Here is a 22,792-nt window from a genome sequence, read left to right on the forward strand (position 1 = left end):
TTTTTATTTTGTATTCATGTTTTTCCTATATCAGCACCTTTAGCTAAGAGGTAGCCAATAGAGGAAAAGATTATCCCTGCATCCACAGTGGTGAACAGATATTAGCACTGACTTCTAACAGCACTATAAGCTGCTCTGGCAAGTTAATGAAACCCCTACGCCTTTCCAAATCCAGCTTATAACAATTTTTCAAACCCAATTAATTTGCTTTGTAACCATGGAATAGCCCTGTGGGACCACAGAATAAAGCATTCTCATTGTGAATGCCCTGATTCTGCAGCCTGTGTACGTGCTGGGGCAGCAGGGAGGCTGCTCCAGGCAGATGGCTTTACTTTCTCATGTAGATTAAAAAATAATAGAAAAAAACCCTCTCTCAGTCTCTCTTTCCCTCTTTTTCTTTTTAGTGAGGTATAACATATTCCCCTGCAGCCAGCAGATCTTTATCTCCAGTTTATCAGCACAGATGAAAAGTGGGAAACAAGCAGTATTAGCACATTATTAGCCTTCACCCCTTCCCAGTTCCAGCTGTATCCATGTCCTGTCACAAGGATCATTAGCAGCAGCAGCAGCCACACACACATGCAGTTTGTAGGCCCACACTACACTGACTTCTGTTGCAACATTTCTCCATACATCCTAGGAGCCTCCCAAACCTCAAACACAGCCAGCCAGTATGTTTTGCTCTTGAATTCTCAGTGGTACTGCCTATGAGGGGTGACAGACCCCAAAATTTCTCTTCAATGGGACACTAAAAAAATCCTCCTGGAATCTTGGCTTGACAATGGAACAGGAAAATGAAATATTGAAGCTCTGCAATGAAGGGGAATTCCTTGCCAGTTTTGTGAAACTGCCCAAGTTTTCCGGAGCTGCCAGAGGTAGGTTAAGGAGTCTACCTTGGGAAGCTTAAGATCACCCACAACAGGCCAGGAAGAAGCAGGCATATGGGAGCAAATTCCTCATTAAAACACTAAAGGTGCTCACCCCTGGAAACGGGAGCTCTGGCTTCTCTAAACCTCTTTGGTTTCCTATCATCAGTCAGGTCAGGAAGCCAGAAGGTCAAGTTGTCAAGAAGGAACTCAATAGCCCATCAGGACCCGACAGTTGGATCATCTCATTTCAGTGAATAAATACTTCACAAGGATGAAACACGCAATCAAACAAAAAATTCTGAGACGTTTTACTGAGTCAGAAACAACTGCCCCATTTGATCCTAGAAGAAAAAGCAAACAAATGTTTTTTAAGAATAGGTTGTTAGTGGTTTTCTCGGGTTGCTGTGGCCTCTGATGGCTGCAATCCCCCACTGAGGCAACCAGATTTTCTCACTCCCTAAACATGTAGACAAACCAGTCCCTCGAGCCCCTTATCCTTTTAGGGTATGGGATTAAAACCACATCAAACCACTAAGTAAGAAATTCTTTTCAAGACAGACCATTCCCAGTCTCTTCTTTTCTTGTAACTTTCACAGACCTCTTCTGCTCTCCGAGTCCTGGGAATTCACCTCTTCCTTGCTGGATGACTAGAAAACATGGGAGGAGAACTGGTAAACTTTTCCCCTTTTCTTCTAACCAATGCCTCTTTCCTTCCCTTTTCATGCTAGCTGAGGTCCTCAGCTGGTTAACTAGGTCTCCCTAAGGTGTGGAATTCCCACAACAGTTCAGGACCTCTCTAGAATCCTTTTGCCAAAATATACCACAAGAAGGTACAGAATAAAGGCAAAGACGTCCAAGGAGGAAACCATGAAGAGCAGTCTAAGCAAATAAAGACTCTTAAATTTAATGTATGAAATTAGACAACCAGACCTGGACTAAAATCACCTCAAAATTTTGACAGAAGAAAGAAAAATCAGTGATGTCAGAACACAAATCACCCAGATGTGACCAATGAAGTTGCACTAATAGAAGAATGATCTGTAGTAAATCTGGAATCAGTCAATAGACAGATGAAAAGGAAAAGGCTTCAGCCACAAGATCCCCCTGTATTAAAAGTTGCCCAGGATATTCTAATAATCATGGGAGACTTTGGTTACTCCCACGCAAACCAGAAAACTGACACAATGGGTTGTGAGGCAAAAAGCTAATTGATTTGTTTATTTTTCACATGGCATAAATGACTGCCTGATGGAGCAACCAGTCAGAGACCTTTCAGTACGAGGAGTAATTTTTTCCAAGTTCCAAGTACTTAGTTCCAAAGAATCCTCAGGAGTCAGCTCAAAATTTGTTGTAAAGGATCTCCATGATTGCTAGTCATCATAATATATTCAAATTCAGATCCTTGTAGGAATAAGGGAAGGAAGAGGGAAAACCTACTCCACTATCCCTTAAGAAACTGTATAGAAGTGGGAGAGTAAAAGGAAAATGAGGTAAGTTGCTAAAAGGGTAGTTCCTCTGAAGTCAGCCAGGAGACTATCTAAAATTTTTTACTAGGGTTTCAGTGCAAACATGTACTTCAAAAACATTTTGAACAAGATCATAACAATCTAGTATTGTTAAATGTCAGACTAGAGGAGGCTCTTAAAAGTAGAAAGATACTACTCAGAAGTGGAGGTTATGTCCAAGCAAAAAACCAAAAAATAGTACAAAAGTTTATCCCTTAAATGCAAAAACATAATGAAGCACAATAACATTTTGAAGTACAACTTGCTACAGGCATCCCAATTAATCACAAAAGTCTTGCAAACACAGCCAGAGTCTGTGTGACTAATAAATAACAGAGGTGTAAAAGAAAAGTTCAAGGCTGTATCAGAAAAGCTAATTGAATTATCTGAGTTGGCGTTTATAAGGGAAAAGCTCAGACAGGTTTTATGTGTGAAGCAAGTCTGAAATCTCTAAGTGAAGTGGCAGTGGCAGGGGATTAGAGCAGGTCAATAAAACAGTAGCAAATCTCTAAGACCAGATGCCATTCACCCAGCAGCCCTGGAGAAACTAATATACAAAATCCTAAGTATGTGATTTATCACTACAATGGCTTCAAAGGGCTCCCAGCCCAGAAGAAAGGGAAGGCTGCACAGATGACAAAACTTATAAACAGGTCTCAGGAGCAAGGAAATACAGGATACTACAGACCATTAGTTAGGGTTCTATGTCAGGCAGATTGGTCAGAACTTTAATACTACATATATCCACAAATACCTCACAACAGAGAAGAAACTGCTTTTTTATAGAGGGCTGTCTAGATGTATTCCTAGATCCATTGCAGTTCTTTGAAGACAACAATAAACATGTGAATTAAATTATTCATTTAATTTATTATACTTTTATTCCCAAAAAGTCTTTAACATTTTGAGAGACATGTAAAGAAGCTAAGTTGTCATGGAAAAGGAGTAATATATTAAATCCGGAGAGAACCTAATTAGTAACCTTTTTTTTTTAAAAAAGGGGAAAAAAGGGGAAAAAAAAGAAAGGAAAGCTGAAATAAACAGCCACTCTCAAGGAGAAGGATTTGCTCTGTGATCTCTACTTCTCAACCTATCCAAAACAGATCTATAGCAGAGGCCAAAGAGATAGTAAAGGTTATTAATAATACAAAATTTCTCGACATCCTATAAAGTAAAACTCACTGCAGAAAATTATCAAAAGATTTCTGAATCAATGATCAATAAGATGTTAGATAGTTGTACACACCATAAATGATAAGTAAAATATATCACTAATATTAACTTTAAGTACACAAGCAGAATAATGGGCTAATTATTATTGAAGAAGGATCTAGGAAAAAGACTTGGAATATTTAACAATAGTATGTTTTTAAGAATATTAACTCATTAGAGGCTACCAAAATAGCCTTTCCTTACAGGAAAATAATAGAGAAATTAGAAATATAAAACATCTCCATCAATGTCTTTATAGTGGTATAAACTTGCGATGGGTCTGTGGCTTGATTGATGAGGACAGAGCTTGTCGCTGAAAGGAGATATATTAAAATAGAAGATGTAAAAAAAAAACCTATAAGAATAGAAGGAAATGCAGAATAATTTCTCCACAAGGGAAAAATTAAGCCTGGAAAAGAGACAGTAAGTGGCAGATATGAAAAATCTGCAATTTCTGAAGAGGATGGAGAATGTGAACAGAGAAATGTTAAAGCTGAAGTCCCTTTTAACATAACAGATAACAAAATTGTGTGTCTCTTTTACATGTGGTATTATGGGGACTAAAAGCAAAAGGGTCCAAAAAACAATCAGACCAACATGCAGAGAATTCCATAAAAAATTCCATACTTAAACACAAGAAAGGAACCTCAAGAAGAAGGCACGGAAACAGAGGGAGGAGAAAGATTGGGAACAAGTCAAAAGGGAACCATGCACTTCCAAACATTTTTCATCCACTGTCTTTCCAATTCTCATATTTGCTTGACAACATGTCATTGCTTAGGCCACAAATAGCAGGCACTGGGAAAAAAACCAAGACTGTCCTAGACAAAATATAAACTTACAGGTGCTCTTATGAACTGTGTAAATGTTAATTCTCCAAGTATTACATAATTCCACTTTCAGGTAAGGTAGGAGTATGATTTAAAAACAAGCAATCAACTGCCCATCCCCCCCCAAAAAACTGCTCTGTTAATTATCCGATAACTTATTCTGCATCTCCTTTTTTACAGCTTAACAAATGGAGGTTCCAAAACTTGGCAACAGTATTAGTGGTTTCTCACTGGAATGTATTGCTTTGCACACACTAAATTTAAAAAGAATTGCTACAAAAAAGGTTGAAGTAATGCTACAGACAGTGCTTTGACACTAGTTTAGTGGTGAAGTGAATACCAATGTGGAAAATGCAAGACATAAGTTATCATTTAACCATCATCTCTTCAGGCTAAATTATGAACACAGCAAAGGCTCACAGTCAGTTACAGTAGATTTGTGTTTACTGACACCACAAATGATATCAACTTTTCAACAAGATGCCACCAGAGCAACATACTGTAAAAAACAAACCCAATTTATTTTAATCAGCAACAACAATGACTTGTTGAAGGGGCAGAATTTCTGCTGGTTGAGGTGCAGGGCATCTTGACTTGGGATTAAGAGCTAGCAGGTCACAGCATCTATAATTCTGCCAGCCCCAAAAGACAGCAATAGTGGTTTCTACAGTCCTAAGGTGAAACCTAATTTGTATTTGCAGTATCTTTCAAAGCCATTGGAAAGGCACAATCTAAATGCAAATTAATCTGATAGTACAAGTTGGTCTGTTCCAGGTATTATCTATGTAAACAACTGAATTTTTCATAGGAGTTTGAAGTTGCTTGTGAAGATTAAAATCTCTGAAAATGAACAGACCCCACCATAGATAAATTTTGCTAAGGGAAAATTTGCAGCCGTCTTTTTGGAAACATTCCTAAGGGAGTATGTCATGCAGTAGAAAATTTATTCTGGATAATGCTATAAAACTGCTCACCTTAATTCATATGCCAAATTCTGCTCTATTGAATAACAATTTATTGTGTACTCCAGCATCTGCCAGAAAGTGCTGAATGAAAGCCACAGCTGTGTCTGTTGTTGGGCAAAAGCTATAATATTATTGAGGCATCTATTCCATGTACAAAAGAATTCCCTCAAACTTTTTCAGTAACTATCTGGACACTTGTTTGTGGGTATTCTGCAAGGGCTATACCTGGCCACAGGCACAATTTCTATGCATGCAACAAATTTGGGAGCAAACCAAAATGCTTGCTCAGAAAGTTTTTTTTCTGGAACTGGGACAGGACCACGTACTGGAGGACATCTAGAGAGCCAATATGTTGTAAATAGCCTCTTTGGCAGTTCAACACATGGCTGAGCACACCAGCTGGGCTATCCTCAGCTTTCCTGCAGAGCACGTGTAAAGCAGCAGCAGTTGGACCTGGAGTTTACTGCTTTTGAGGTCATTCTCAAAATCGTACAGGGTGGAGTACATTCCCTACAGATGCTGTAGGTATAAACCCAAGAGTAGTAACTGCTCTCGCTTAGTAAACCAAGTGGTACCCTACCTTTTTATGCAGCAAAATTCCTCCTCTGTAAAAATTCAATTCTGAGTAGCAGCAAAATGCCAAGAGAAAAATCAAAACCCTGAAAAATTTTCAGACACATATCTGCCAGAAAAATGTCAGGCAAATCTCAAATGAGTCAGTTCAGGCTGGCAATAAGAGACCACAGAAATTCAAATTATACCAGAAGTAGAACATCTAAGAATTTAAGAACTTTTCAGATTATTCATTGCCCAGTTTAAATATTATCCTAAAAAGTTAGCTGTTACCTTTGCATTTCCTCAGCTCCACTGATCATAAACACCCCAAGCTGCATAAATAGTAGACTGGACAGTTAGAAGTAACTTATCTTAATATTTTTTAAAGAAAAAGTTGGAAGAAAATCATAGTTTAGCAAAAGAGACAAAGCATTTATGTTGGCATTTAGATCTGAAAGCATAAAATTTTAGTCCTGAATAGAGCAGGGATTGATTCAGTCACCCTGGGCATATGTTATCTTGTTTGTCAAGAAAGACACTTTTATTTTCCAGTAAAACCTAGGTGATGTGATCATAGGATCTGGGCTTTGCAGCAATTGCCAGCATAAGAATACAGCTTTGATTAAAGAAGAAATCAAACACATCACCAAGAAGAATTCAAAGAGCTCGTTATAAATCCCTGACTAATCGCTTTTAACATTCTTTGTGTTTAGCGAAACAGCGAAGAGCTCCAAGAAATGTGTGCTCAGTCCACAAAGAAAGGAGACCAGAAGTGTGGTGAGGAGATGCTGCAGCCCTTGGGACTGGTCCCTCTCCTCCCATGCTGCCCTTGACCTGCAGCACCCCTCCTGTGGCTGCAGCAGCTGGGGACTCAGATGTTCTGCACTCACCAGTGCCTTGCATTGCATATAATACAGGCATAACCAGAAGAAAATAAGTAGTACTGATTTAAAGGAGTGGTGTCACTCAAGAGAATGGGCCACGCTGGTGGATGGCTCCAAGACTGCAACTGGCTTTTGGCCTTCAAGACCCAAAAGCTACAGACTGCTCCCTCCCTCTTCCCTTCACCTCAGAAACTAGAAATCTGGATGATTTCCAGTTGTTTGGGCATCACACTCTGCAATTCTCTCATGTGCACTCACAGGCAATGTGTCTGCTCAACAAGTAAAAATACTACCATGCACAATATACTCCACTATAGCATGTAGGGTTATAACAATCTCAACTCCTTGGAGTTTTCTAAACTTTATTCCTGAGAGTAGCCTCGACTAATCTCAGAGCTGACCTGGCTTCAAACAGGAGGCTGGATTTGAGGCCAACTTAATTATCATGTGACCTTAGGGTTAACTGCAGACAGTTTCTCTCATTAGTTTTACTGATCTGCAAAAACTTCCACCAGGCTACCTTCAGGGTTGTTTTGTTAATGAAGGGGATTTTGCCAAGTGAGGCTGCCAATTCAGCATTGTTCACCTCTTTTCGAAGATAACTCTTGCAGCCAAATACCTGAAATCTACACAAACTGTGTAGCATTATCCAGGCTTCTTTGGGGGAATGTTACCAGGACCAATTAAAGGCTATATTATGTTTCCAGTTTCCTAACAAAATATGGGAAGAGATTCCCTGTAGCCCAAGTGATTCTTTTGAAGGGTTTTATTGAAACCAGGATTTCAATTGTCTTCTCAAGTGTTTGCAATACCATTTTGCAGCTTTTGTTTCTTCTTCCTCTTCCCCACCCACCAGCAGAGAAAAATGAGCAATGAAGAATTTCTAGTTTACATTCTGAGCTTCTCATAAGCTTTCCATTATGTTTTCAGCTCAGATCTCAGAATTCAAGGCTCATTATTTGGGGATGAAACCGGATATATTTGAAGCCTGCAGTCACTTGGAATACTTTCAGCACAGACATAGTGAGAATCCCAGTTATCCCATAATCACGTGTACATTCCCAACACTTACAGGTCTGAATCAACATCTCCATCCAATTTTTTCAAAAATATTATGAAAGGTTAAAATCTGTTTTGCTATTTGTGTGATCTCTGTCAACGACCAACTAATTGGTCACAAAGACCAGAATGGCTGAGATTACTGATACATCAACAAAAAGGAGAATCATGCAGGAAACAAAAAGTGTGGCATAGATAACAAGCTCTGTACTTTTACAAATTTCCATCAAACAGAGCCATAAAGACTTTCAAGAGAATTGAGAGGAATACAGCAACAGTTAACAAAAATAAGTAGCAATTACAATTTTACAGTAGATGTTGCATGACTCTACATGAAGTGAAATTCATGAAGATGATCTTTTTGAAACCAAAGAATCACAAAAACACAATAAATAACACTTCTAAGCAATCAGAAAGAGTAAATTCAAAATGTTGGAGAGAACATTTCAGCCCACCACTCAGCTTTTTCGGTTGTGAACCCCCACTAGTTGTTACAACTTGGAAGTTCTGCCTATATAAGGCAGATCAATCATTTGCTGCTGATTAAACTTTTAATGTAAATTTTCTTTTAGGGAAAAAGATGCCTCAGCATCACTAGTAATCCACAGTGCAGGGACATCAAACCAAGTGAAAACAGCTGGTGAAGGATGCTAACCATAGTTTCCTGGTCTGCATTGGCATCAATGAACAAACTATGTGAAAAACTGGGTGAAGTCCCAACATGGAAGGGCTTTATCATGCATAAAAGCAAGTGAAAAGAAACAACGCACTGCCAATCATTTCTACAACACAGCTTTAACAAAATAGGCTTAGTTCCCAGATTCATATATAGTCAAATTTCTCTCCACTGGGAATCAAGGTAAAAGGATGAGTAATCTGGGTGATCCTGACACAGGTCTAGATTTTGGCTGAAGCAAAATAAGGACTTGGGTGAGGTGTGCACCTGCACTCCAAGGTCTCACCAGTTCAACCAACAAAACAAGACATGAAATAAAGATCTGTTCATATTTTAATTAAGCTGATGAGCTGGGCATTTGCTCCTGTAATTGTAGACTGGCCAGAGATGCTTGTGAGAGACATTCCAACTGTTTCAGGCTGCCTAACCCGTTTGTGGTGTTTATGATTTCTATGCATTCAAAAGAAAACAAAGAAACACACACAGAATCTGTCTTGCTGATGTGAGTATCAAGGAACATTTCATAAAAGGAAATGTATCACCTTTAGTAGTTTAAGGGTTTGTTATGAGTATGTTACTATACTGCCATTATCTCCTCTATAATTTCCTGATGTTCACCACCAAAGCTGAGATGTTGCAAACTACAAGAAGTAAAATAAATTTTAAAAAACAAAACAAATAAAAAAACCCACACAAAAAAAACCCCAAAAAAACACCAAAAACCACAACAACAACCAAAAAACCCCCAAAAAAACCCAAACACCAAAAACACCCCACCCAGACCAGAAATCAGCTCTGATAGCTCCTTAATATCCTCAGGTTTTCAAAACCCAATTCCAAACTTAATTTATATTTGCTCTCTGAATGTCCCCAGATCTTGAATCTCTTTGCTCTTCATAGAGTCTGTCTAAGCTTTCAGTGACTTTTTATTGTCTTTTTCTGAAGTGTCTCAGGACTCTATAAAATGCGTAGCATTTTTAAAGCAGTTGCATGTCAGTGAACCAAGCCCCAAACCAAAGTTTTTGCTGCTCTCCCTTGTCCAAAATATGCTGTCTTATAACAGAGCTTTGCTCAAACAGGGACAAAGTGGGACCTGCAAATTCAGCCCACAGAGCAGCCCTTCTGCTCTGACTGTATGGACAGCACAGCTGTCAATCTTTCAAATCTGTGGTCTGAGATATGCAGCTCCCAGGCTACATATCTCAACACTTCAGACCATTTTCCTGGATGAGATCGGAAAGCCTAGGAGATAACATTACTTGAAAAATGTGTAAAATTATTCCTTCACCCAGAGAATTTATTTGAACTGGTAATGGGATGTTTTCTTTCTACACAGCTGCAGTATTATGCTTCTGCAATACAATAATCTCAGTTTTAGAGTGCTCTTGGAGCAACAGCAGCCCAGCTTCAGACCTGTAAGTGTTTATCCTTACTGCAATACCGTTTGTCAATTCATCTCCATTATCACATGCATCTTTACAGGGGTTTCCTTGACAAATCAAACATGTTTTATTCCCAGGCACAAGAAGGATATCCTAATGTTTCTCTTGTGCAGAGCACATTTGTAATATTACCACATCTCAAGAATGTCATAAGCATGGAATCCCTCTCAAAGCATGGAGCAGAGCCGAGCCAAGATCAGAGCCCCAGCAGCAGCCAATTCTGTGTGCTCCAATTTGCAACTACTCAACATTTTTACTCTGGTAAATCTCTAATTCAAGAGTTTATTAAATGAAAATTTTGTTCCAGCACAGATATTAATGATCACTCTTTTAAATACACTTGTATTGCAAGGAAGTTTAATTAACATAGTCTTTTTTTCAAATCACCCCTCCAATTTAAGTATTATATTAAATATCCTCACTTTTATTATTCTATTATTGAATTAAGGAGAGATGCCTGATTCCCTGGTAATTACAGAGATAGTGACATTTTAACATACCTTGTAATACAGTACTGTTATGTATCGTTTGTTAAGTTCCATAAGATTTTCCATAGATAAAAAGGACTGTTTAAAAAAAAGAATGTAAGCTAAGATTTAATCAAAGCTGAGTGACACTGAAATTCTGTTGAGTGACTCTCTCTGTTTATGCTTTCAGCAGATGAAAACACTCAGATGAAAAGTGTAAAGTGACATCTAAGCCGTGTATTTTTTGTCCACTTATCAGTGAAACAGATATATGTTTCTAACCAATGAGCAAAGTAAACAAATTTTTTGATACCTGATGAAAATTCATAACATTGAATAACCTATTTACTGGTTATTATACCTGCCTTTGCTAAGTTACTGCTAATTTGTTGGGAAGCTCAATTTCTGGTCTCTACCTTGCTCCAGAACAGAAATCAGGACTGGGGGTGGAGGTGGGGGGAAGTGGAAATTAGGCTTCTAAGCCTAATAGGGACATCCTTCTCCAGAAGGACAGATCAACAGCGGGGCTTATTTCTGACATTTTGAATCAAATACTTGGACAATCTCATTTTCCACCAATGACAGAAGAAACCACAATTACCCTTCCTGGGCTGAAACTCTGTCTTCTGTAAGGAACCATCAGGTCCCAAACCAGAGTCTGGGACCAACACTTCTATTGAACTTAGAATTAAAATACTTTGACATTTTCCAGCTACCTAAGAGAAGAGTGCCTGATTTTAATGTCATATCAACCCATGGAAATCTTGGCAGTGTCTTCAATGCAAGGAGGAAGGTACATGTATTGTCACAAGAGGGACAATAAAACTTCGATTAGTTGAAGATCTCAAAAGGAAAAAAAGTACAGAGGCAGAGGTATATTTAAGCTACTCTACCTGTAAGGGCTTTATTAACAAAACTTTAAAGAAAATTTATGCAATTTTACAGCAATTTCCTTTTTATCCAACACTCATTTCCAAACCTTTTGAAATATGCTGTGTTCAATTAAATTCTTTACCATCTTGCTCCTTAAAATTAACTAGGATGGAATTTTCACTGTGTTATGCCTGGCCCTACTTTTAATTATCCTCACTTAGAATATTAGACACCATGCTGATTTCTGTCTAAAGGAAATGACCTAGGATCATTGAAAGCATATGAAGTTCATTTTAAGATGAAGCAATAACTTATATTAGAGGATGTAAAAGGTCTTAACCTCCAGTCCTTCAACATACTGCAGCAAAAAGCTCCTGGGTTTTTTAATTAAAAAAAAAGACATCTGCAATGTATTTTTCCCCCAAATTCACTTAATAGTCTTTAAAACAAGAGTCTCCCTGGCTAAATGGCTGTGCTTGAGCATACATGTAAGAAGCATCACCCAACTCAGCTGACTGGTTTTGATGATTATTTGAGGCATTAGGCTTCTGACTGTAACCCCTGGATTGCAGTCATTCAACATGCAACTGGAGCACAATTTTTATCTCTGTTAATGTTTCATTTTAAAAATAAAACATTATCAGTCTCGCTCACACACTCAAAGTTACCTAGTACAAAGCCTTCCCAGAGCTTCATCTCACTTGAAATTCACTGCTAAAATTGTCTGGCAGTTTACTGAAGCACAGCTAGAGATTTAGTTGGCAGCTGCTGGTTCACAGCAATATGGTACCTGCCTCTTAAAACACAGAAATAAATGGATGCTCCAGGAAATAAAGGCTGACTCACATATTAATCTTGTCCAGTCATTATAGTCTAACTAAAAGCTGAGTTAATTAGGCTTTCCTTTAAGTGCATTCTTTCTGGAATTTGCACAATATTAACTCAGTAAACTTGCAAGAGCTGATCCTGACACTGCCATAAACCTTCCTAAAATAACAACATTAATTTTAAAGACAGAGGGAATAGTATTTTGCCTTTGAATTATCAGGCCAGGATGTCATAACACAAATGATTATTTTAGGCAGATTAGTCAGCCTAAAGCTAAAGGAGTGAACCTCTACCTTGCAAACAACATTGGTCTCCACTGAGAACGCCTGCTGCCAGCTTTGCAGTGAGGAAATCTGAAGCAAGTTATTATTTGGAAGCACCATAAAAAGACTCCAACAATAACAGATTTCAAACAACATAAACCTTAAGAGTTTAACATTGGCACCTTAATTTGCCCTTGCAAACATCTAACTAGACAGCACAGAAACAAGTCATCCCATGGGCTGCTGTAGGAAGTCTTTCATTAAGAGTAAGGAGAAGAAAAATTCCAACATCTCAATAGCCAGAATTCCTAGCCCCATCTCCCCTATTTCCTTAATCTTCCTAATCTGGATCCCCCATTTCAGACCTCTGTTCCTCATCATTGTTATGCTTCTATCTTCTTGCCATAACTCCACGTTCCCCAAACCAAGGTAGGTAATTGCTAGTTCATAGAAATATGGAACCTTGCTCTTAAAAAAAAAAAAAAAAAAAAAAAAAAAAAAAAAAATAGTTGAAGTCTTCTGTGCCCACAAATATCCCAGCTCATCAGTGGTATTCCCATTGCAAAGCAAATTTCCTCCTGACTGCAACAACTCTCTGCTGGAGCTGAAAAAAGGAAGTTCTAAACATGCTGGTGTTTTTTCCACCACTTAGAATATGAAAGGAGGTGGCCAAATATCTGAGACTGCTTCTACCTCTCAAGGGGTTCTGTGGCTTCTTCAGGGCCCCTTTGTACATTGAGCCAGATGCTGGTGGTAGCTCCTTGCTGTGCAGGTGTGTGACAGCCTTCCAAGCACGGGCCAGCGTAAAGCTGAACAGGCCAAACACGTTACCTTATCCATAACACATGACGGGCCCAAAAAATTCAGAGCAGGTTGCAATTCAGCTATAGGCTAGCTATGAAACAAGCTCTCAGGACAGTCATGTCCACTCATGGTAGAGGTATATGAAACACGATGGTTTAACTTGGAAGAAGTCCATGCTCAGTTTCTATTAATTTGTCCTGCATTCAAAGCTTTGAAGTGCCCAGCTGGTGCCATTGACTTTTGTGAATGCTTTCCTATAGTTTCTAACCAAACCCATCTGACATAGCTACTACCAAACACCATCTGTCATTTCCAAACACTATTCAGGCTATTCTCTAAATTTTTCCAGACTTGCAAATTTCTCTCTCTGTCTGCTGCAAGTGCCAGCCTTTACCAAATTTCTTGCACTCTTGACTGAGAAAGATCATATAAACAAGCAAAAATCATTTCAAGTTTCAAAAGAAGAATTTATCTCCAGTCTGTGGTTTGGGCAAAGTTTCAGGTCAGCTCTTTATTTTACCTCTGCTGGTTCCCACATTGCAGTTTATGATGGAAACCTGAACCAAGGAACTCTCTCAGAATGGCTACAGTGAGCCTGGACACACAACATTATAAACCAGCCTCTGAGATTTGTTTGTTCAGCACTGACCAAACACCTTTACCATGCATTAAATACAAGTTATTTGAAAGGTATTTGAGAGTTAAATTTGGCTTAGTATTTCCTTTTATGTTTTATGGGTTGTGGAAATTTTCCCTGCTTAATTATCAAAGCATTTTATGGTCTTCTATAGTCCCCAGGAAAAGAGAGACAGAAGAGAAAGGTGGGGGAGGCAGCCTGATCCATCAAGGCATCAGGATGAAAGCCTGACCTCCAGAGCTCCTGGGGAATGGTAGAGTTTGTCTCTCCCAAAGCTAGAGAGTGCCTGCCCTTCCGCAGGAGGGCGGGAGGCTTTGAAATCGGAAGCCAGCATCCAACAGCTGTAGTCATTTGTGTGGCATGAGCACGCCATGTCCCAGACAATGCACCAAATCCAGCTCCTCAGTGTTTGGAGAGGGTGGTCAAGGCTTGCTGTGATTACAGCTCCCACAACAGGCAGCTTCTCCCATGGCGATGGTCACGGAGAGCAGGAAAACAAGCATGGGGGCTGCGATTCACCAGTGTCTGCTCAGCTGGTGCAGACCAAGGAAAATGGCTTTTTTAATCAGCCTGATTGAATTGATAAGCACTGAAGAGGAAAAACCAATTTACAAACCAAGTTTTTCTTTAAATACCCATGGCAAACAATTACAAAAGGTATAATTTCCTCACAGCAGAGGGCCTGCAGAGACTTTAGACTTGCCAGTAGCCAATGTCATGGTGGCGAAGTGAACCAGACTCTTCTGGAGCATCAGACAACACCTGGGAAGTCTGCTTGCTGTTTTTGTGCCCTCCTTCACCCATCCTCTTCCTCTTCTGAGTACTGCAATGGCAAAGACAAACTCTTTTCTATTGAATTTGCACAGAGTCCAGCACCATGAGGTTACCAAACTCTCCGCTTACTAACACCACAGAATCAAACAACTGAAGAATAAATTCTTCCAAAACTAATGCAGATCCCTCTTATTCTAGTGTATTCCAGTGGAAATTTCATACCTAATCTTCCTGGAAATCCTGCTAGATGTTTAACTGGATATCACATAATTAAGCTCCTTAAAAAAAAAATCATATGATTCTACTAGACTGTCCTTTGAAGATTTTGGCTTTCAACAGCAGGGGACTATTAAAGATTTTACCATAACCATAAATTAATTTCCAGGTTACAGTACTAAGGGAGCACCACATTTTTATTCAGACTGCTTCCCTCCTGGTTCTGTCAGATGAAGTTAAACACCCAGCACTGTAAATAATCTAGGCACACTTGCCAGCATCCAAGGCTGGCCTGGATTTTCAAAGGCTATACCAAGCTCTTCAATGAGCTTTCTAATCCTGTCCGATACCTTCCAACTTAACAGGCTGAAAAGCACAAGTTTGCCCGATCATGCTTATTTCTCCCGCACTGTGTCAGAGCAAAAAGTGACTCTGACATGCATGCAGTCCTGGTGCTCATCCATGTGTGGCAGTGATACAGCACTTGTATTGCAGCTGGTTCAATGCCCAATTAATTTATGCATAAAACAAGATTTTGTCATAAATGGTGTAGGACTTTACACATATTAGAACAAGGCAGCAGGGAAGTGCAATTTTAGAATCTAGGTAAGTACTAGATATGGTTGTAGATCAAGAAGAAAATCAAGAGCCTAATTATTACCCTCTCTAGTAACAATTCTCCATATATGTCTGGTTTATATCTATGACCCATACTGTAAAACCTCTTTAGATGGTTCAAAATAAATGTGGTGTATAAACTACATCCTCTCCTATCCTGGTCCAGCATTCCAAGCCAAGAAATCAAATTAATAGACAGACACTTACATTTTGGCTTCACAACAAAGATAGGCCATCCCTCTGCAAGATCCAAATAAATAAAACAAAATTTAAAAAACAAACAAAAAACCAAAACAAAACAAAAAACCAACCAAACAAAAAAAAAACAAAAACAAAAAAAATTGTTAGGGTGGCAAGTCATAGCGAATATGGCAGAGGTAGAAAAAGTACACTGGAAAGAAATTTCAAATATTAATTTGAACATGAGGAATGGTATTTCTTTTCTAATAAATTGTGCAGGTGACAACTGAGCAGATTTTGGTAGAAGAGATCTTCAAAACACAAGCTATTTGTACTCTCTCAAGTCTCATTCATTCTTGGAAAGGGGTACCTTTTTTTTTTTTTTTTGCCTCTGCCTAGTTCTAGGCTTTTCCCATCACTTTCTTCCAACCTGCCTTCCACTTGAAATGAGGGAGAATTTCTAACAGGGCAAGGAAATAACAGGATGGTAGGAAAGGAAGAGGAAGAGTCAAATATTTCTGGGTCTTAACTCCAGCCTCACCGCCCAGAATTTAATGCACAGTCCAAGCAAACACAAGGAAACATTTTATAGGAAAATTAAAAGGTATTAAACCCTGTGTCCAGCATCACATCAGCAGGACAGAAATCATCCCCTTAAAACTGAGATGTGACAGCAAAGAACCTTACACTAAAACTGCCTTGGGAACATCTCACCTAGAGGTAGGCAGCCCTAAGTTGGATAACACACAAAATTGAAAATACCAACAAAAATTTCAGCCTGTTGTTTCCACGTGCCTCACCCAGGAGCAGCAGCTCCTTCTTCCTACTAACAACCTATAAAGCAAGGTCTGGTCCTGATGAAAGAGGTCAGCCTTTACTGTAGGCTTTGTGGTGATATCCTTTAGTAAATTGGATTTACCATCTTGCACTCTTTTTCTCAGAAAAAAAATAGTGATTATATCTATTAAAAAGCAGTCTCAAAAAGAAAGCTTCCCTCTTCCCTTCCTGAGGAAAAGCAAAACCTTGGCATCTAAAAATAAATCAAAACCTGGGAAATGAGAAGTTGAAAAAGAACAGAGAGATGAGATATATTTGGGTTTTTGAAGATCCAGAAAGGAACAGATATGCCAGGTACAGAGGTTGCCACCAAAAAAATAAAAACAGCCCTGGGAGATGAAGACTGTGGGTTTAGGCAGGGGAATTCAATCTGCAGCCCAAATCTAGTTAAGCAGATATTAAAGTGGCAAAGTCCCAAATCAGAAATTATAGTTAATAAAGTAGAGCCACGCACCAGTTTCAGGTCAAACATAAACATGTATCTTTGCTACATAGTAACAAAAATGTTCTGGAATTAATTAAAAGACAAACTAGTAACAAGTCTGGAGAGAAGCATGTGGAAAAAACAAATTTTTCATCTGCTCTCAAAAGTTTTTCAGTCTTTTGATTAGCCTTCTGTGAAAGGAAAAAAGCCTTTTCAGCTAAAAGTTAATAACTTTCTCATATATAATATGCTATGGTCTGCTTGTACTGAATTTATGGCAAACTTTATCTTTGCCATCTTGGCAAAAGGTATCTATCTGAAGTTTGGAGATACACTGCTTCTAATATTTCCTTAGATTGTTGGTTCATTTTATGCACAATCCAAACAGCTGAATTTCTAGTATCAAGGACAAACCATTGTACTGTCCTTTGTTCTCAGTATTTGTATATAGTTATTGATAACTTTGTGTACCATGAGCAAATATTTGCTTTTGACTCTCAGATTTTTAAGTTTTTTTTCTTTAACAGGTATGCTTTTGTTTGTACACAGTCAGTACCTGTCAGGCAATGCATGATAAGCATCACCTCTTGATCCTGTCCTGAACATCAATAGTAAGGCCAGGGCTGTATCAATTATCTGCAGAGGAGATGCCTTGGCCCAGCGTGCTGCAGTGCACTTCCACTGCACAGAGCTCCCACCAAGGGCAAAGACAGACTCCTGCTCAGCTCCAGGGTGATAGAAAGTCACATAGCCATGCTCAACCCCCGCTTCTGCAGCTCAGAGAAGCTGAGTGCTGAAGAAATCATGAATTCAACATAGTGCTTAGGAGTATCTAGCATGTGGTGTTCCAAAGTTATATTTTCAGCGCTTCAATCCCTAAAAAGTAAAGGAGTTCACTACTGCTGTCCAGCTAAGGGCAGAATAACTTACTTACCTCCTCTTTAAAATCTCACTCAGATTCATATTATTGATGTAAAAATATTTTTACTCCAGCTGAAACTCTACAACCACATCCGCATCTTTGACTACAGCCACCCATTCATGACCTGCGTATTTTCATTCCTGAGGGATTTTCACAAAGTATTTTTTCTTTTTAATTTGCATCCACCCAGTTTACATTGTTTTCAGTCCTGATGCAGCTCCAATGCAGCTCTCCACTAACTGATCAGCAGGAAGCACAGGATGATGAACCAGTCAGTCATGACCAGCCAGCCAGGCCACGTAGCAAAAACGATACACCTGCTGTTGAAAGCCACAGCAGCCAGGCAAAACAAAGTTTGCTGACTACAACGGTGCTGTTTCACTAGTCCAGTTGAAAGACCCAGGTCACCTGCTTCTTTGTAAGGGCTCCAGGCTCAGTGTTCAAGCATGGCCCACAGTAAACAGCAGATACAAAACACAGCCAAAGGATGAAGGGAAGGAAAAGAGCACCCACACATCGTCTCCACAGTAGCAGGTAGGCTATTGCATATTTCAATCAAATGTCAGTAACGCTCGACAAATGTAGAGCATACGTATGCATATACAGAGCAATGCATACTTTGAGCTCCTATATATCTGCAGAAAAATGAATAAACAGTGCCAGTGGAAAGCCATAAGATTGTCACCTAGATAAGTTGCATAAATCTAATATTTCAGATCGCTGAAAATAGACTTTGGCTGTTTGATTCAGCCATAAATCAGGATCCCCGTTAATCTGGATTTAGAGTGGCTTTCCTGTGCAGTTTTGAGAGTCTCAAAGGAATATACTGTTCACTGATTTATGTACTAGTCTTGCTGAAAAGTTGATTTACCTTTGCTTTCTGCAAACAGTGAATTGCAGCTCACTGGTTTCTCTGAGAATGCAAAGCCTGTACTGTATATAAAGGTGGGAGGGTTTGACAGTTTGCAGCTGAGTGAATCACACTGATCCCTGTGTTTGCCTTGAGATTTACAGTGCATGCTATAATTTAGCCCCCCAGTGCAAATCCAGAAAATACAGCCAAATAGGAAAGTTTTTTGTCATCTTTTGATACGCTGGATCTTCTTTCATTTATCCATTATCTCAAAAATCACTCTACCTAAGAAATTCCACTCAGAAAAGCATTACCAATGACACCTAGAAATGTTTTCAAAATTAATTTGACAACAATCTCAACCAGGATATTTCAGCTCTTGAAACAAATCTTGGGCTTTAAGAAGTTTCCTTTAGATTTCCAGCAATGCTTGCTTGCATTAATATAACCACTGCACACATTCACCATTAAAAGAGCAACAGCAGCGAGCATAAACTTCAGAGCCTTTCTTCTTTGAAAGCAAAAGAACTAGGCTCACCATAGGCATTTCTACTTCAGGGAAAGAAAAAAAAAAACAAACAACAACAACCAAATCAACCAACCAGTAGAGAGTAGCAGCATTCACATTATGAATTGCAGTCAGTATTCTCCATACCCATCACTCCTGCACATTTGTTAAGAATACCATAATATTTATTTCCATGCATGTGAAAAAACACATATTTCAGGACAACACTTCTTCTCAAAGTCATTTAGCCAACCCATTTACCGCATTCAATATTTGCAAATGCAGATTCTTTGCAACAGAGATGACCCAGCTGCCACAATATTGCATATATCAAGACAGCAGATATTTTTCTTTCTGCTGCTCTATTTGGCGAACTATAACTTGACACATTCTTTATTGGAAATTTTTGTGCTTCTGGAAAGAATTGTGCACCTCATTGGCCAGCTGAATAATGTGGAAATATTATCTCCTTTGTAGAAAATTATGCTGCCACTGTCACAATATGAAGACAGCATAATTTATAACTCCTTCTCTCCCTCCTCCTTTCATTTTGGCCTGGACACTGTGTCACATATCAAATTTCAAGCCATTTTTCATTTTAGGAGCTAATCTGTTTGGTTACTGGAGTGGAATGACAGAACACACCTGTGATCAAAGGGGAAGGTAGATGGAAAAAAAACATCTCCTGAGTTCATGTACATCCATTACTCTGACCTTGTTACATAGTGCTTCATATAGATTTGGTCAATTATTAGACATTTGACAGTTACTTCCAGCACAAAGAAACTATTGAGCAAGTTTGGCATGCATTTTGTTCTTTATTAATTGAAACTGTCTCAAGCAATGACTTGAGAGAGGTCAAATATCTCTTGATAAAAAACATTGAAAAATTCTTTCTGTATAAAGGAGCATATTCACAGTGACAAAATCCAGAAATCATCATTCTTTAAGATGGAGCAAGACCACCCTCTGCTACCCAAACCAACAGAGTATCAGGACCTTCTTTAATAAAGAAAACCAAGATTCAAGACCTGGCTTAAACTCATTAAGGGTTTTCAAACCCAGATTAGGCTAATTCAGGGTTTTCCCCTAGGAGCAGTTTTAAGTGTTTCTTTTGTTCCAGTGGGGAACAAAGAAAACCAAATTTTGAGTGCTGCAGTTTTTCCACAGAGATGGAACTTTTCTCACCCAGTCACTTCTAATTATCTTCACTCAGATGATGAGAGCATTGACACATGATGGGATTGCAAGGATTACAAGACAAAGCCAAGGGCCACGATCCCTGCCCCACAACTGCCTCAGCACTGAGAGGAGGGACAGGGCTGCTGGCACCACACTTTAATGAATGTTTCCCTTATGGCTTACGGATTTCTAAACCAATCTTGGGATTTCATTCTTTTTTATTTCCAAGCTCTGTCTTGACTGGGGAGCATGCTCAAACTAGGAAAGGGAGGAAAAATGGTGTAGAAAGAACCACATCTGAGCAGACTCTGAAGAGCTTGGTTATCAGTTCATCTCTGGTGCATGTTGCTGATTCTGTCCTCTGTTTAATACCCGGGTCATGTTCCCCTTAATGGTTTTCTGGATCGGTAGAAAATAATAAATAATGAAGAAATAAAGCCAATTCTAGCTGCCTATTTGCTTCCTTCCTCCATTCAGTTGGGAGATGGAACTAGATGATCTTTAAGGTCCCTGCCAACACAAGCCTATGATTCCATGACTCATTTGAAATAATAAATTATTTGTTGTATCATCTTCCATTGCTACAGATGCTACTACAGTGGAGCAGAGGGTATTGGGAATTCAGTAAACGTCACAAGTTTGGTAAGTTCTTTCAAGGGAGACAAATGGGTGGCCTGCTCATGTGACCCATTACAACAACAACAACAAAAATCACAGAAATCAAAATGAGGAACTGCCTTCTTTCCTTCTCTCCATCCACCCCATGGAAATATTTCCCATGGGTGAGTAATGTAAAAGCATCTAGAAAAAAAAGGATTTTGAAAACTGCCTCTAGATTAAAAATTTTTAAAATTATCACTTTTCCATCCATTTTAATGAAAGTTATTCAAAATGCAAGATCTCTGTCCAGATGAAGCAGGAAAGTGCAAATATATTATTTTGTAACTGTTGATTTTCCTGGACAACCTTGCATTGTTACAAGACACATTTTCATTTTTTCAGAGATAATGCAACCATTTTTGCATCTCTTGGTAAGCTTTTCCCCCACTGGTATGAGAATCTCCATCTCTTTTCCCCTGAAGTATGACCAATAAAACACATCCATAATTTTCTATTAAGGATTCCAAAAACAGGTGTTATAAATTTCAGAGATACTCAGTGCAAAATCATTATACCATCAGAAAACGTGATCTTCCAAATGCCATCCTATTCCAGTAGCATGAGACACTGGCACCCAGCACAAAACCAGCTACAACACAAAACCAGCAAGCCAAATAAAATGGCGCTCCCAGTAATAAACAGTGTGCATTTGTTCAAAGGCAAAGTTGTCTCATTGTGGGAAATAGCTACCACTCTACACCTAGGAGAAGGTAAGTTTGTTCCACTACCCTCCAGTATGTCATAGGAATATTTCCTCTAAAACAGCATGGAAGGCACCAACATAGAGGTATTGGACAGCATCCAAAATTCTCAATTGTCCTCTCTCAGTGATCTGGTGTGCAATGAAGCCCAAGCACCACACAACTCGAACTGTACCTCCAGATTCAGGACTGGATTCTGCCCCAAGCAAACCCATGGGATTCCATGACTTTATAGAGAAATGGAAAACATAAACTTTAGTCTGCTTTTTTTTTTTTTTGTGAGCTAGAAAAATTCCCTGAACATCCATCCCCTTAGCAATAAGGTCAATGTATTTTGGAGAGTTTTTGCAATTTTTGCATTTTTGCAATTGCAGAGGTGTCTGTAAACTGATTGCACTTTATGCAAAATGAAAAATTTGCATACCTTGAAAGCATATTAATCAAATATCTGCAAAAAACAACAACAACAAAAGAAAACCAAATGAAAATAGAGTTTCTGTTGTGGAAACATTTTTGCTAACCAATTTCCATTTTCATATGCTTTTCTTATATCTACTTCTAGCTAAAATCATAAAAAATAGCATAACTTATTATTCTTTCAATATCTCCACCTTGTTCAAAGACAGGAAGCTCAGTCAAACACTTGGGCAATTCTGAGTAGAAAGAACTGTAGAGCTCTCATGTCAGATTTTCCTGGGAAAAACTCAAACAAAACAAACAAATCAAACAAATTCCAGTTTGTCAAACTCAAATTTATCAGTTTTAAGCTTGAATTTTACCCATTTCGATTGTAGCAGGTATCTGAGTGTGAAAATAAAAAGTGGAAGGTGGAAAAGGGGAGAAGGGAACCCACTTAACTCTTCAGAAAGTAGCATAACACCATAGTCTCAAATGCCATGAATCTATCGCCCACAAACCCTGTAATTACAAAACCAAACAACTTGAAGATGATAAACAAAGAGCACATACTCCAAAAGCTGTGATATCCTCCTCACAGTGGCCAGGGCTCAACACTCCTAAAGTTTTCCACTCAGTTCATTCAGAATGG

This window comes from Motacilla alba, chromosome 2 (genome assembly GCF_015832195.1).
Source record: "Motacilla alba alba isolate MOTALB_02 chromosome 2, Motacilla_alba_V1.0_pri, whole genome shotgun sequence".
Lineage (NCBI taxonomy): Eukaryota > Metazoa > Chordata > Aves > Passeriformes > Motacillidae > Motacilla > Motacilla alba.